The sequence below is a fragment of the Struthio camelus genome, chromosome 1, assembly GCF_040807025.1.
Source record: "Struthio camelus isolate bStrCam1 chromosome 1, bStrCam1.hap1, whole genome shotgun sequence".
NCBI lineage: Eukaryota > Metazoa > Chordata > Aves > Struthioniformes > Struthionidae > Struthio > Struthio camelus.
The window spans coordinates 4460379-4474074 of NC_090942.1; the positions used below are offsets into that span (position 1 = coordinate 4460379).

The 13696-nt window shown below is 42.2% G+C and overlaps 1 long non-coding RNA gene across 2 annotated transcripts in view; it reads left to right on the forward strand.

The window, feature by feature from the left end:
• Window positions 1-9064, forward strand: part of LOC138068232 (uncharacterized) — a 111961-nt gene extending 102897 nt beyond the window's left edge. For both annotated transcript variants that reach the window (XR_011142966.1, XR_011143017.1), the window contains 2 exons: window positions 6758-6886; window positions 7112-9064. This is a non-coding gene — a long non-coding RNA (uncharacterized lncRNA). The remainder of the gene's footprint in view (window positions 1-6757; window positions 6887-7111) is intronic.
• The last annotated feature ends 4632 nt before the right edge of the window (window positions 9065-13696 follow it).

Sequence of the window (13696 nt, forward strand, 5' to 3'; positions counted from 1 at the left end):
CTGTATCTCAGATAGGGAATAGCAAAATTGTATGTTTTTCAGCGAATAGTCTTGTAAATTTTTTGCTTTAAGTTCTTTCTGACCCAGAGCTATCCAAAACCAGATTTTACAGCTGAAGTTTGCATACATAATTGTGAGCGGAAAAATTTGATCCGGAAAAGAACAGAGCGTACTCTTTTACAGTTCTACCGGGCTTTTAATGCCAACATCCAAGAAAAAAAAAGGTTCCCTGAGCCAAACAGAAATGCATATATACCAGCAATGTGGGGAGTGAATAGAAACCATTTCTATCGGCGTTATTTTCAGGACAGAAATGTATTCCTGCTGATCTCTCATGTCTACGTTCTCACGTCCCTTGCTTCTTCCCATGCGTTTGCTGGCAAACTCGGCTGCCCGTAGCCGGCTCCAGCTGGCCGTGCTTACGTGTTTAAGGGTTCATTGCACGATGGAGTGGAAGTTAGGGTGCATTTTGTAGTTTCAGTTAACGTTTAGGTACCTGAGTTGTAACTTTAAGGACCTAAGCGGCTACTGAAATTCCCCATATGACCTGTTATTACAAGCTTCTATGAGAATACATACGCAGTTTTATTACCAAAACATTAGGTTGGCAGAAGTGAGTCACAACTGCGAAGATCTCAGCTTTGCCCTTTGATTTACTTTTATTCATCAAAAAATAAAAATATATCCAAGAACACGCGTAGGTTAAGTTCTCTTCTCCTGTCAGGACAGAACTCGCATGGGCTCTCAAGTATATTTACGTAGCTCATAGGATATATTTTCAAGCTTTAGTATAAAAGCGCTATGTATACATTTTATCTAACCTTCAGTGCAGCAGGCATGAGCAATTCCTGGAGAGAGGACCAGAGCATAGGGCTCTACCCCTTCTCTTGGGAGTTTCTCGTGGAGTCGTACTCGCCTTTCAGTGCTCTCTTCATGGCTCTGAGAATTTTGAATTATTTTCTGTACCCGCGCAGCTCGAGTGCAAAGGGCAGAAAGCAGCTTCAGCTTAAGCGCTGCTGGAAGTCTGGTGGTTAGAGGGCTTTTTAGGAAGCGGAATCGGCAAGGGGAAAAATGTTCTACTTCCCGGGTGAGCTCTTAGCATTGGATTATTACTTCAAGGCAACAATATTACCTTTTGCGGACATGATTTTGGGTGACCGTGACTGTTGCATGTTGTCTTGCAGTCAGTGCTGTTTTAGTGTGACCTCCGCATACCTAATGAATTGAACTGCTGTGAAGATTTCATGCGCAGTTTCAAAGGCTGGCTTCTTCCAAGGTCAGCACTAATGGCCCATGAGGCCTTGGGGCGACTGGATCAACTTGCTGATTTTGAAAACTAGATCTTTTCCCCCTTCCTTTTCTTTGCAGAAAATTGAGTTTTGGCTGTGTGAAAGAACTGGTCAAACTCGTTGCATAGCTGCATAATTGCTAATGCTGACAGGGAAGAAGCAGGCGCTCATGGCCAGAAGGAAAAGGAGGAGTTGGGACTGCGCTGTTAGTGGCACCTGCGTTAAGTTCAGTTTAACCTGATCAAGAAACGTCACCTTCCCTGACTCTTGGTCATGGTGGACCTCAGGCGAGAACTAAGTGCCGACTTGGTCACCTGAGAGTGAACGGTGCCTAGTACCTGAGGCTGGGTGCTTTGGGAACCTAGTTAACCGAAATAGAAGCATATATTGGTTTTTTTTTCTTCCCTGTTCTCCATCGCTGCCTGAATGTTAGGTGCCTACGTTTCACTTAAGTATTGATGTGCATACTCTGACTTCTTCATTCCTGTCCTTCCATCTTGTGTTTAGATGCTAAGTACCTGAGAGCAGTCATTCATTACACTGGGCATTGTCAAAAAGAAGTCCGTTCCTTACTAGAATTTAGAGTCATCAGTGCAAATCAGTAGCGTTCTTTATGCTGTAAAATGTTATCTTTTTATATTCTTCTTTTTTTCCCCATTCCCCTGAGTTTGTAGGTTTTTTCATTTCTCCTGCATTTTCTTAATCTTCCTGCCTCTTAAACCTCTCATTGTCCTAATCCCATCTTTCTCCTACACGTGCTTTAAACGTCAGAGGTGGGGTCATGCCATATGCCTTTGTGTGCTTTCTTCTTTCTGCAGGTACACTCACCTAATAACTTGAAAATAGCAAACAAAATACATGGCCTGAGAAAGAATCTGGTATTTTACCCTGAGGGAGGATTTTCTTAGCACACAAATCAAGAGCAAATAGGTAAAAATGTCATACAGTATGGATCAAATCCTGCAAATGCTTATTTGCATCTATGAGTAAAGTTATTTGCAAGCATGAGTGTTGACAGAGTTGAACTCTGTATTATCAAATCCACTGTCAAAAATTGGCCTCAGGCACGTTGTAAGAAAAAATGATGATCGTCTCGTTAATTACTTAAAGAGGCCAAACAAAATTTAGGAAAGCTATACAGAACTCTGTAATTATAGCAGGCCTGCCTTTCAGATCATACTTTCTGATGGAAACATGAATGCACAACTTCACATAAGAGCGGCATAGTTGCAACGTGCAGGTACAGGGACATCCTCTTAAGTGAACACTTCGATTATCACCTTATTATCAGAAGGTTGAGTGGCTGCAAAGGTTTGCCAGCCGCCCTCTGTTAAGCCCTCATATGGAATTACAGAATCATAGATGTTGGAGATGGAAAGTGCATTAGATCATCCAGACCATCTTCTTGCCAGTACATGTTTTCAGCTATTTTTTTTTTTTTCTGCGGTTTATGGCTACAGATCCTCTAAGAACTTGGCCTTTCACTTCTATCTTCTGGAGTCTTTTCCACAAATTTTGACAGCAAGAAGTTTCTTTGCCTGATGGTTGGCCTAATTTTTTTCCATTTCTTTATTTCACCTTATTATTTCAAGTCTGTGTTCTCATCTCTCATTGACTGTTCTCTCTGTGATGTTGACAGCCTATAAATATGAGCGGAATAGTATTATGTGCTCTTGTCTCTTAGATGTATCACTTAAGTACTGCATATTCAATTCTTGAGGATTTGGGGAAATTATACTGATTAAAGGTAGGTTTTAGACTGAACTGTTCATGGTATAATTTCTCAGATGCGTATTTTGTTTAAGAGAGGTCTGTTCCGGTGTCACTTGAGAAATGTTTGAAAAATTAACTGAAAAGGCCAACTTTATTCTGAAATGAAAATGTTTTCATGTGGAGGAGTTGCACCACGCTGACAAGAGTAATTTTTAACTCTGTTGCTGTTAAACTGTAGGGAAACGATGCCACGCGGGCAAGCTTGTAGAACACATTGCAGGGCAAAAAATAGAGTTTTCCATGAGTGGCACGAATCATGGAAGTTGTAATGTAGTTATTTGCGTGTTTTATCTTTTCAGCTTTCCTTTATCTTTTCCATTTCTCAAAGCCTCTTTACTTGGTAACTCTCCTTGTTTCTTTTCATGGATTGACTTGCCTTGGGGGGGTGTTAGGGTTGATTGGTTGTCGTTTACTTTTAAATGCTTGGTCTTTGCTACCAGAAGACTGGGGCGTCCAAGCGAGGTTGCGTCCAAAATACTCCGTCGTGGTCTTTAACCGCAAATAACTGGAATAACGACCCCCAAAATAAATACTCCTTAGCCATAAAGAGGACAAAGAGGCATTGTTTTTTCTATCAGCCCATGAGAGAGAGGCCAGTTGGTGTGAGCTGGCTCGTGGCCACCCTGCCTGAGCCAGCACACTCGCACAGTTGGCTATATTCATACTCCATAGCCTTTAGCCTAGACCTCTTCTGGTTTTTGAAGCATTATTACTGTTTTTCGTTTCAGAGCGTCCCAAATAATGAGAGGGTTGTGTTGCAAGCTTCCAGAGAAAAGTTTAATTGTGTGCTACTCAGGGCCTACATTACGTGCCCCCGGCATGGAACGGGGGCACTTAAGGCCCAGAACGCCAGAAAATTTGCTAAGATAGCGGAGAGGACTATCCCAGTGGAGGAAGCCAAAATTGGTGTGGTCTTTGTCCGGTCTGTCTGTGGGAGGCCATCCTATGAGTAGCAGTTGGACCCCCTTTCAGAAGAAGCTGTTTGACTCATTCGGAAGAGATCCCAGGAATGAATTTGCATTTGTGTGGTGTGGAGAATTGGGAACACGCCTGAGAGTGAAGCTGGAGCAAGCTGGCTTGACCGGACAGGCCCACATCACTGGCAGAGCTGAATAAGTTGTCTTCCTTAAAGCCATCTAGACACTCCGTACAGGGTAGGGATGCTGATGATGGGAGAGGTGAGGACAGGCCTATTAGGCCTATATAGGAGGTAAAAGTGCTACTAAAAGTACTATTGAAGATACTTGAAGATCCGGTTGTGTAACTGATTGGGGAAATGAATGAAAAACATGTAAATGGGTGGGTTAGTGAGTGAGTAAGAGAATATGTGAGTGGGCGGGTAATTAGACTGGCAAGTGAGAGAGAAGGTAGGTGTGGGTGAGCGGATGGGTAGGTATGTAGCTAAGAAGTCGAAAGAGATTTATGGGCCGGCGCTGTAGTGACACCTGAAGGAATGGTAAAACCCGGCACCTTCTAGGCGCCCAGACAGGGACCAGCTTGGCCATCTCTGTTACAGGGGCTGTAGCGTGCCTGGACAAGAAGGCAGTTGAGACCGATGTCCTATCCTCCATTCTGCACCCAGCTCGTTGTTTTAATTTAGGCAAATAATTCACTCTGTCTAAACTGTAGTTTCTGTGTTAATACAGTATGCTAATCTCCACCTTGGTCAGACGTTTGTTTGTTGCTGCTGATCCTGCAGAAATATATAAAATTGTAATTATTGTTTGCTGAGTTTTATTGGCTCTAACCAGGCCAAGGACGAACCAGGTAAAGCAAAAGAGAGACTTCTGGTCTCTGGAGCATTGTTAATTTCTATTGCATATTCCCGAATGTTTATATTACCCAGGAGCAGAAGATGGAATGAGTTATCTGACCAAAGCAAAGGTACGAAGAGGAAAGATAGACTAGAAGTAAAAAGGCATTGTCTTTTTAAAAAGGTGATGTCTTCAAGACATCAGCTTACCCGCACCTCCTAAACTTTTAAATCCTTTCATTTTAATGGATGAAATATGAAGTTTAATTTTAAATAATTGCAGAACATCGACTGACTGGACTTTTATTAGGATCTTTTCCTATAACTGTTGTAAGACCGGACATAGTTCACTGTGACTAATCCGTAATCGTTTTAAATTGACTACGGCAGAGCTATAACCCTAGCTGTGACCTTTCTCTGAGCAGGTACAGTTGAGCTATTGTTAAAGGTAATTGCTCTCCTCTCCTATTAAGTTGTATTAAGTTGCGCGCGGTACATTTTCAATATTTATTGTAATAACGCAAGTCCTTTTGAAGCCCAAAGAGAGGTGAGCGACTGCTGCAGGAAGTTACAGGCTTTATCTTGGCTGCCAGAAAGGTGTGTATTTACTAAGGAATAACTAAAAGGCAGTGTTGTACTGTAAAATTCGACTGGAGACGAGACCTTGTGCTCTTTAGCTTGAGGTACCTAGGCAAGGTCAGAATCTTCCCTTGCTGAACCTACTTTTTAATGAAAACTATATTGCTTTGTCTGCGCGTGGATTGACCAGCAGGATGAAGATGTGGCCTATCTGTCAGCCTGCTGTACAGAAGGTGTTAAGGATCCGTTTGCTGTGTCGTTACACGTGGGTGTTGCCAGGGCACGTTGTAGCAGTCGGACGGTCACAGTCCGCGTCGCGTTGTCCTTGAAGCAGCGGAGGGAGCTGAAGGTCCTGGGGGCGTGATGTGAGCCCGGTGTCTCGGCGCGTTTAATAACTCGTACTGCCTCTCTGTAGTACACGTTTTTCATTGCCAAACCGAAGTCTATCAAGTTGGGTTATACTGGCGTCTGGAAAGCTCATCAGGGAATTGCTAACTTTTGAAGGTAGCTTTAACCAGCGAGGGAAATCTTCCTCATCTTGAGTATGGTCACCTGTTGTAAACTAAAGAAAATGTCTTCAAAGTTTTTAACTGTAGCCAAGGAAACGTGTCCAGTAGTCAGTATTTATTCGTTTCGGCTGGGACAAATCCAGAAATCATTCGCCGCACTTAGGCAGACGTTTCTTGCTGTTACAGCAGATGAAATCTTTTGCTGATGTTCAAATGCTATAGTAACTGTGACAAGCAAGATGCGGAGGAATGTGTGGGTATGTTTAATATAAGCCTGCTGGCTTTTAGATCTGTCAGAGCCCAAAATTTGCCTTACTTACATAAGCGCAAATCACGTTAGTGTTTACGCATGCTTTGTCTGTTCTAGGAACGACAGGATTTGGATTGCTGGGTCAAAAACACCGTTCTTACTTGCTGTCGGTGGCGTCACGTGGAGACTTAAAGCGTTTAGAAACGCAGCCTTGACTAGAGTCTTGTTTTCCGTTATGCTCAGTGTGAAAACTTAGCCGCAGCAGTCTTAAGAGCAGCACGCATCTTTGATAGAAACGTGGACAATCGTGAGATGCTGAGAGTACATAGGAAAGACAGTCTTCGGGTTTCCCTTCTGTTTAATTAGTTGTTTGTTTTTATTGGTGACAAGGTTACAAAGCGTTTGTAATAAGTATGCTTCATCTTTTGCCTTTTTTTCCATATGGGTGTGTGCTTCCTTTCCATTATGCTGTTTTTCTTTTTTTAAACAGCCACTCCTTTCATTTTAAGAATAAGAAATAAGCTTCTTTCTTGGGGGGGGGGAGAGGGGGGGAAGCTTCATAAACATTGCAATTCTGATCCTTCTAATCCTTTATTACCTGTAGGGGCAAGTGGCTGCTGGGAAGCTACTACGGGAAAGGAGGTTTACTAACGTGTTTAAAGGCCTGGAATTACACAGTGGAGCAGTATGTTTTAGAAGCTACGGAGAAGGTTCAGAACAACGTGATTAAAAGGTGCGTTGCTCAGAAACATATGCCTTTTGCATAGCTTATTTCACTTAGGTTGTGCCCCGGGGAATTCTAACCCCATAAGCTATCGTTTTAAGTACAAAATGAAATAGACTGTCTGAAATCCACATGTTATCCTTATTTGGTTATTTGCTATTGTAAAATAGATGTTATTTCTGGGGATACTATTTCCCACTTCTTTCATTATCTGGACTTCTTTGTTTACTAAAGGGCCGTGCTGAAGAGAAAGTGAAGGGAAACACTCAATTGATCTCAGAAAAAAGAAAGCAATTAACGCAAGGTGTATTGACTGTGTAATGCTGAGATAGTGTCTGTAGGAAAATGACCAGACAGCCTAAAGAAGAAGTAAGGATATTTTTAGCCTGCTGAAACTGCTCAAATGCTGAAAATGGGGGAGGGTGAGGAGGGCGGTGAAAAACATATCACCCTTCCCTTGTGATTCTGTGGTTTTGTCTGCATCTTTTTTTTTTTTGTTTTTTCTCCCTACAATCAACCATATGTTTCAGTTGTGATTGCTGTCACTGTAGCTGCGTGCAGGTTGTCTCATTTGCCTAATATTAAAAATATATATGTATGGTAATATATTTGTAATGCCTTCCATCTGGGGATCTCAAAGACGCTTTGCCCTCTTTTGTATTAAGATTCATGGCACCCTGCTTGCCTGTTACTCTGTTCTGTGGATGGAGATTCCAATGCATGGACTTGTTAATGTACGATTCTGATCTGAAGAGTCCTCAGAATAGCTTATTATTTACTGCCAAAAATAAAGTTTCCCTATTCCTCTGTCTTGCTCAGCCCAGTAGGATGAACCTGTTTGTGAGAGAGTAATTTGTCTGCTTAAAGACAGTTAACGCTTTCTTCGTTAAAGAATTATTAACACACTAACGGATAGTAAGAGAACCTTCCGTAGGTTCAGGAGACACCTGGAAACTTTATGGTTTTGGTCTCAAATTATGTGTGCAGACCAAGTCATAGCCATATCAGAGGGTGTAAATTTCTGTCAAAAATGATCTCATAATAGTATGTCGTTTAAAAGGCACCTACAAGTAATTGTCCTACTGCCATTTACATTAGCGAAGCTGTATGAAGCGATTCAATAAAATTGTGTCCAAGAATAGAATAACTGCTGTATGGAATAATGAGAAATTAACCTCTTCAGTCTCAAAGATTTTTAAGAAAGCTGTTACAGCATAAGCAAAATAACAAAAAGAAAAGAAGAAAAAGAACAGCTTTGTTTTCTACCATTACTTCTTCGGCGCAGGAAAATGGATTTCCTCTTTTCTGGTATGTAGGAAAGCGGGCTTCTGAGCTGCTTGAGTCTTTCGGATATACTTACTTATTATTATTGCCACTAAACAGATTAATAAATTTCCATTTTAAGCGTAGAACCATCTTTTAAAGACCAGATTTTCAGTGTGCTCAGCAGCAGACAGCACCTACATACTTCACCAACCTGGGGTGACACCTTCTGGAGGCTGAGCACTTTGAAAATTTCCTTTGCCCTTAGGTGAGTGTTTGAAAGTTGAGTTCTCTCCAGGATCTGGCGTACTCCGTGGTCAGTGGCACAGTAGTGCAAGCAGACAGTGCAAATCTGCTGCCTCCCAGGCTTGTGCTCTGAACTGATAGAAAATGTTTCCTTTCAATATCGCTTGTAAAAATAAAATTCTACACTAAAATCTCCTCAAATTTGACCTGTATTTATATTTGCATGTTTGGAAGAAGCTCACAAAATTATTTCTGTATTGTCTTCAGTAAATCTCCAGTTTATTGTTGTTGTTCTGAGCAAATTTGGTGCATCTGCTGTGTGCAGAGTTTGGCTTTCTGATATGCAGATGCACATCCTTGCATATCCAGTCAAATCAGTGCAGCAACTGCTTTTATACAAACTGTGCGACAATGTACAACCTCCTGTCTGAGAACCAGAGCAGACTAAAATTGGGATTCAGTCCAAACAATAAAATACTGCAATCAGTCTCCTCGCTCTGTTTGCATTCAGATTCATTTCAGTTATATGTACTATGGGGAGGGGAAGTGGAAAACGCACGCTAGCATCCAGAAGTGGATTCCTGAGTAATAGAGGGTGATTGAGGTGGGCGTTGTTAATGTGAGTTGCTTAAAGGTTCCCGTTTGTAAAGCTGCCTTATGAGCTAATAGATGTTAAAGACAATGTTCTAAGCCTACATGACACTTAAGGAAGTCACTATATGACACTAAGGAAGCCATGTGACCTCCCTGCGTACAGTCAGCCCAGCTGTAAATACATATGAAGTAATAGTAAAAGAGCTGTCTGCTGTTTTCACAAAAGCCCAGCTCCGTGTGGTGCTCAGCCTTTCCAACTACTACCCCTTCGTACCAGCGGGGATTAGAGGAGTGGAGTCCCTCAGAAAATCGTGCTTGAGATGATGGTAAGTTCAAACTGGATTGACCTCTTGCTTAAGAACTTGTGTTTCCTTCCCTTCCGCCTTCTCTGCTGCTATTCTCAGCAGCTGGCTGGCACCTTTCATCTGTCCAGAAAGCCATCTGCTGTCCTGACCGCTTGGTGGTGCACAGCCGGTGGGCAGGTGGTCTTCCTGTGCTGAATCACGCAGCCAGCCTCATGACTCAGGAGTCCGTTCCTGAGCGCTTGCGTCTTAACCCTGGCATTGCCGTTTCGTTATCCTTCTTTTCTAAAATGCCTCTGTGGCTTATTACCTTGGTCTCGAGCAAATCATTTGTCTGTGTTACCACAGAGGAAGATCATTGGGCCTACGTTACGCTTCTCAGTTCGCTGTAGGCAACGCTGAAGTGCGTACTTTCATTTTAGCAGTCCCAGAATAGTCTGTGCACACATTTGACCTGATTTCTAATTTTGTTGTACCAGTTTTACACCAGTTTTTAATCGTACAGATTGCATTACCATGGCACAAATGAGAAGAGAGTCGAACCTAGGCTTCATGCGCTGCTTACGTGTTACTATGCTTGGCGAGAGAAAATCTTCCACTCTATTACACAGCGTACTGCACAGCAGTAGGGTTACTTTGGGGATACAGCGGTAAATCTGCTAAAAGTGATCACACTTTGGAAGTGATCTAAGCCCTCATGTTTCTGGGTAAAAGCCAATTGCTAAGATGAGCACCGTAAAGTCTGCTGGTAGACCCAATTTGGCAATTGTACTTACCTTTGGATAGAGACGCTTTGTGAAAAAATCTCTTCTGAAAAGATCGGCGGAACCTTTCATGTCCGCACAAAAAGAGAAGCCTTTTTAAGGGTCGTATTTTTTTCTTTATTACACTGTATGTGTGCAGCAGACTACATGGGTGGCATCTGACTCTGATACAAAGACCAGATAACTTGAGATATGCGCTTATGTACATGCGTGCAAGTGCCCAAGGATAGGATTCAACTGCTTTCCCATAGGTGTCTCCTGCCTTTGAGACACCTTAGGCTGTTTGGGCCATCCGCGTGGGGCTGGCAGATGTAATCCAGGTTTTGTGGGAGAAATGCACTGTTGCAGAGGAGTAGCAGCCGCAAGCTAGGCAGGGTGCTATCTAGCACCAAAAGTCACAACAGGCATAGGTGCTATGTTTAGGCAATTAAATCTTACTCTGAGTATCCAAGCTCCTCTGGCAGTCACTGGAGATCCCAGTAGTACAGTCACTGCAGTCTAGAGAGCGGTTCTGCTCACCCAGCCGCAGACACCTACGTTTGCTGACCTGAATTGCTCTCTAGATGCCACTGGCTGTATTGACTGGATCTCTAGTTATTGGAAAGCTGATTTTTTTTTTTTCCTCCCTCTGACACATCAGATGAAACAAACACCAATAACAAGCAGTTTGAAAAAAAAAAACATAAAAGAGTAACACAGTTTCAGTGAACATCACTGAATTTGTAATAGTAAACTGGAATGCACATAAACTTAATACTTTTTTGCAGCTAGAATCCTGTTCAGAGGAAAGTTGTTAGACTCCAAGTCAGTAATTTTTTCATGAGGAGGATTACAGCTTATTGCTTTACGCTTCTCCTACAACTTTTCAGTGTCAAGAAAAAAGTTCTGTACGCGTTAAGCATGTGTTTTCATAAATGAGAATTTTTGGTTATTTTTTGCCGTTACTTAAGTAGTAAGGTAGTGAGTTGTTCTTTCGGGGAAGCGAGGGACGAACATAGGTTTGGAGCCAGAATACTGTGGCACCTAAGAAAATTGGGCTTCTGTTCTTAATTGCCAGTTTCTTTCTGTCTTCTGTCCTGTCTTGGTTAAAAAAAAAATGAAGAAGCCCATTATGATGCTTTTGATTAGGCTTCAACAGAGATAATAAAAGTATAGTGTCCCTTTGTGAAAGGAGTTTTTAATTATTGTTAATTGTACTTGCTAGCTTTGTTTCTGAAGGGAAGCGGAGGTGACCTCATTCTGAAAATTGTCAATCTCATGCTAGTGTCATTCACTGCCTGAGAAAATGTTTTTTGTTTATTTACTTGCTGCTTTTTTTTTTTTTTTTTAAATGAGGATCTATCAGCTGGCCCGATGAGCCATGCTGCATCGGAAACGCTTTCCAAACGCTGTTTCAGTAGCATGCTTTTTCCTAAAACGCTCACCTTAAATCACAGAAATGAATTACGTCAAAGGAACACAGAATTGGCACAGGGACTGAGACTTACGGTCCGTTTACTCTGATAAAACGTTTCTAACAGCAACCAGTCCCAAATACTTTGGGGAGAGGTGATGGAGTCCTTATAAAGGACGGCTATCAAAAAGTTGAGTGCTTAGTAATTATTCTTTCGTACTAACCAGTCTCACAATCTTTGATGTTGCCATTATCTATACAGAGACTTGATTTCTGAATCCTTCTAAGATCTTAGCTTTGGCATCTTCTTGTGGCACTTAAATTTTCTTTGCATTTAAACAGATATCAGAGAGTATTCCCCCTGCCTTTTGGATTGTAAACCACGCAGGCCGGTGGTTATTTTATATATGTTTGTGCAGGACATAATACTGTCGGGAGCTGGACTCGGCAGGCGCTTATCCAACTGCGATCGTAATAAAAATGCCTAAATAATTATAAGCATCTGTGTACATCAGGAGAAGGGTGAATAGGAGCACTTTTTTGTCTCTCCTTATTATTCTTTATTTTCTGCGCTGTTACCTTGTTTTGTCTTACGTCAGCTTCCCTGAAATAGCCTGGACTTTTCAGTTCCGTTTCTACTCATCCAGCATGATTCTGCCACTGTGTCCGCTATACACTTCGGTCGTCCTGAAAAAAGAAGCATTCCTGATCAGTGCGTCCGTACTCTTTTATAAGGATAATGTGACAAGCTAAGCTGGCCAGTTGTTCCAACCTGCGTTGCTAATTACATAGCATTATAAAGAGGCAACTCCTGAGAGCCTGTGCCTGTAGAGGTATTTAAATTCTTAACTCCCAGTGAAATCACTAGCAATAAGGCTCTCTAACATCCCTGAGGATCTGGGTTGGGGTCTTCGCTCAGTTATCGCTGAAGCAGTCTGCTACTGGCTTTAATCAGTGTTTTTTTTTTTTTTCCTGTCTCAGCTATGTATTTAAAGCTTCTGATCTGGCTTCTTGCCTAGCATCAAAACCAGTGCGTTTGAGAAAGACAGAGAGCAGTGTGCCAACAGTTCGCTCTACTAGCGAATAGACGTTTGGCTGTTTTGTTTTCTAGCATCAGCCGGGAGAAATCTGCAAGGTCAGTGAGCTTGGTACGTTTAATGGGTCTCCTTACCGCTTTGCCAAACGTGTTATGAACGGTGGTCTGGAACTCCCAATTTATCTCGTTCCTTTGCTTTTTTCTGCTTATTGCAAGGAACAGTTCAAATCTCAGCAGTGTAAAGATACTAAGAGTTGTGCGAAAAGATTTTCATTCCATGGCTTTCCAAATTTCAGTTAGGCAAAAGGAGCAGAAGTTTTCCTGAAGTAAGCCACATTTTCCAGTAAAAACGTTGAACTGAGGTCACCTTAAACCAACTCGATTCTGTCCTCTCTTTGCTATCTATAAAATAGGGATGGCAGTTGCACCCTAAAGGATTGTTTAGAGAATTACGATGTTTTGTTAGTGTTTCCGCGATCTTGTACAAATACGTGCTAAATACAAATACTGTCACACCTCTCCGTCTCCCTGGCAGGGCTGAGTTTGGTATCTTGTTCTGCTTGCTTGGGGTGTTCCCTCCCCCCCCCTCCATTTTTTTTTTTTTTTTTTACTGTTTTTATATTTAAAGCGTACTTTTCTCCAAATCTCTAAGTTACCTTGTGAGAAAATTTGCTTGCTGGAGATTGGGTCAAAAACAAGTTGATCGCATTCCATGAGGATTTAGGCTTAGTTTCTGAAACGGTGGATACCATGTTGGATAGGAAGATACGTGTGTCGGCATGGAGTACAGGCTTTTTCATCGTGAGTAGAAACACAGCCGGCTGTTCCTCATTCTCAGCAAGCTGCCTTTGAAATTGTGGCTTTTCACAACGTTTCTTAAATTAATGGACTGCCTGTTGCACAGTTTCTCTCCCTTTCAAAAGGGAGAGCCTCTTGCACCTAAAGATGCAAAAGGTAATACAGGAGCAAAGCTACCTCTTTCTATTTAAAGAAGGTACCCAGAGATTTCTTATGGGTGTCTGCGTAAAGGAGGACGTAAGGCAAAGCGGCGTTTTGCGTTTGGGCAGAATATCTTGTATTCCTTACAGAGGAACGTTTTTTCAAGTGCAGAAGAAGTAGCGAGCGTGGATGTTGTGGCAGCAGATGCAGAGCAGTGCCGTGGGAGAGCAGGGTTTATTCTTGTCTTTCACATCTTTATGGCTTCCCGCAGCGCACCACCCT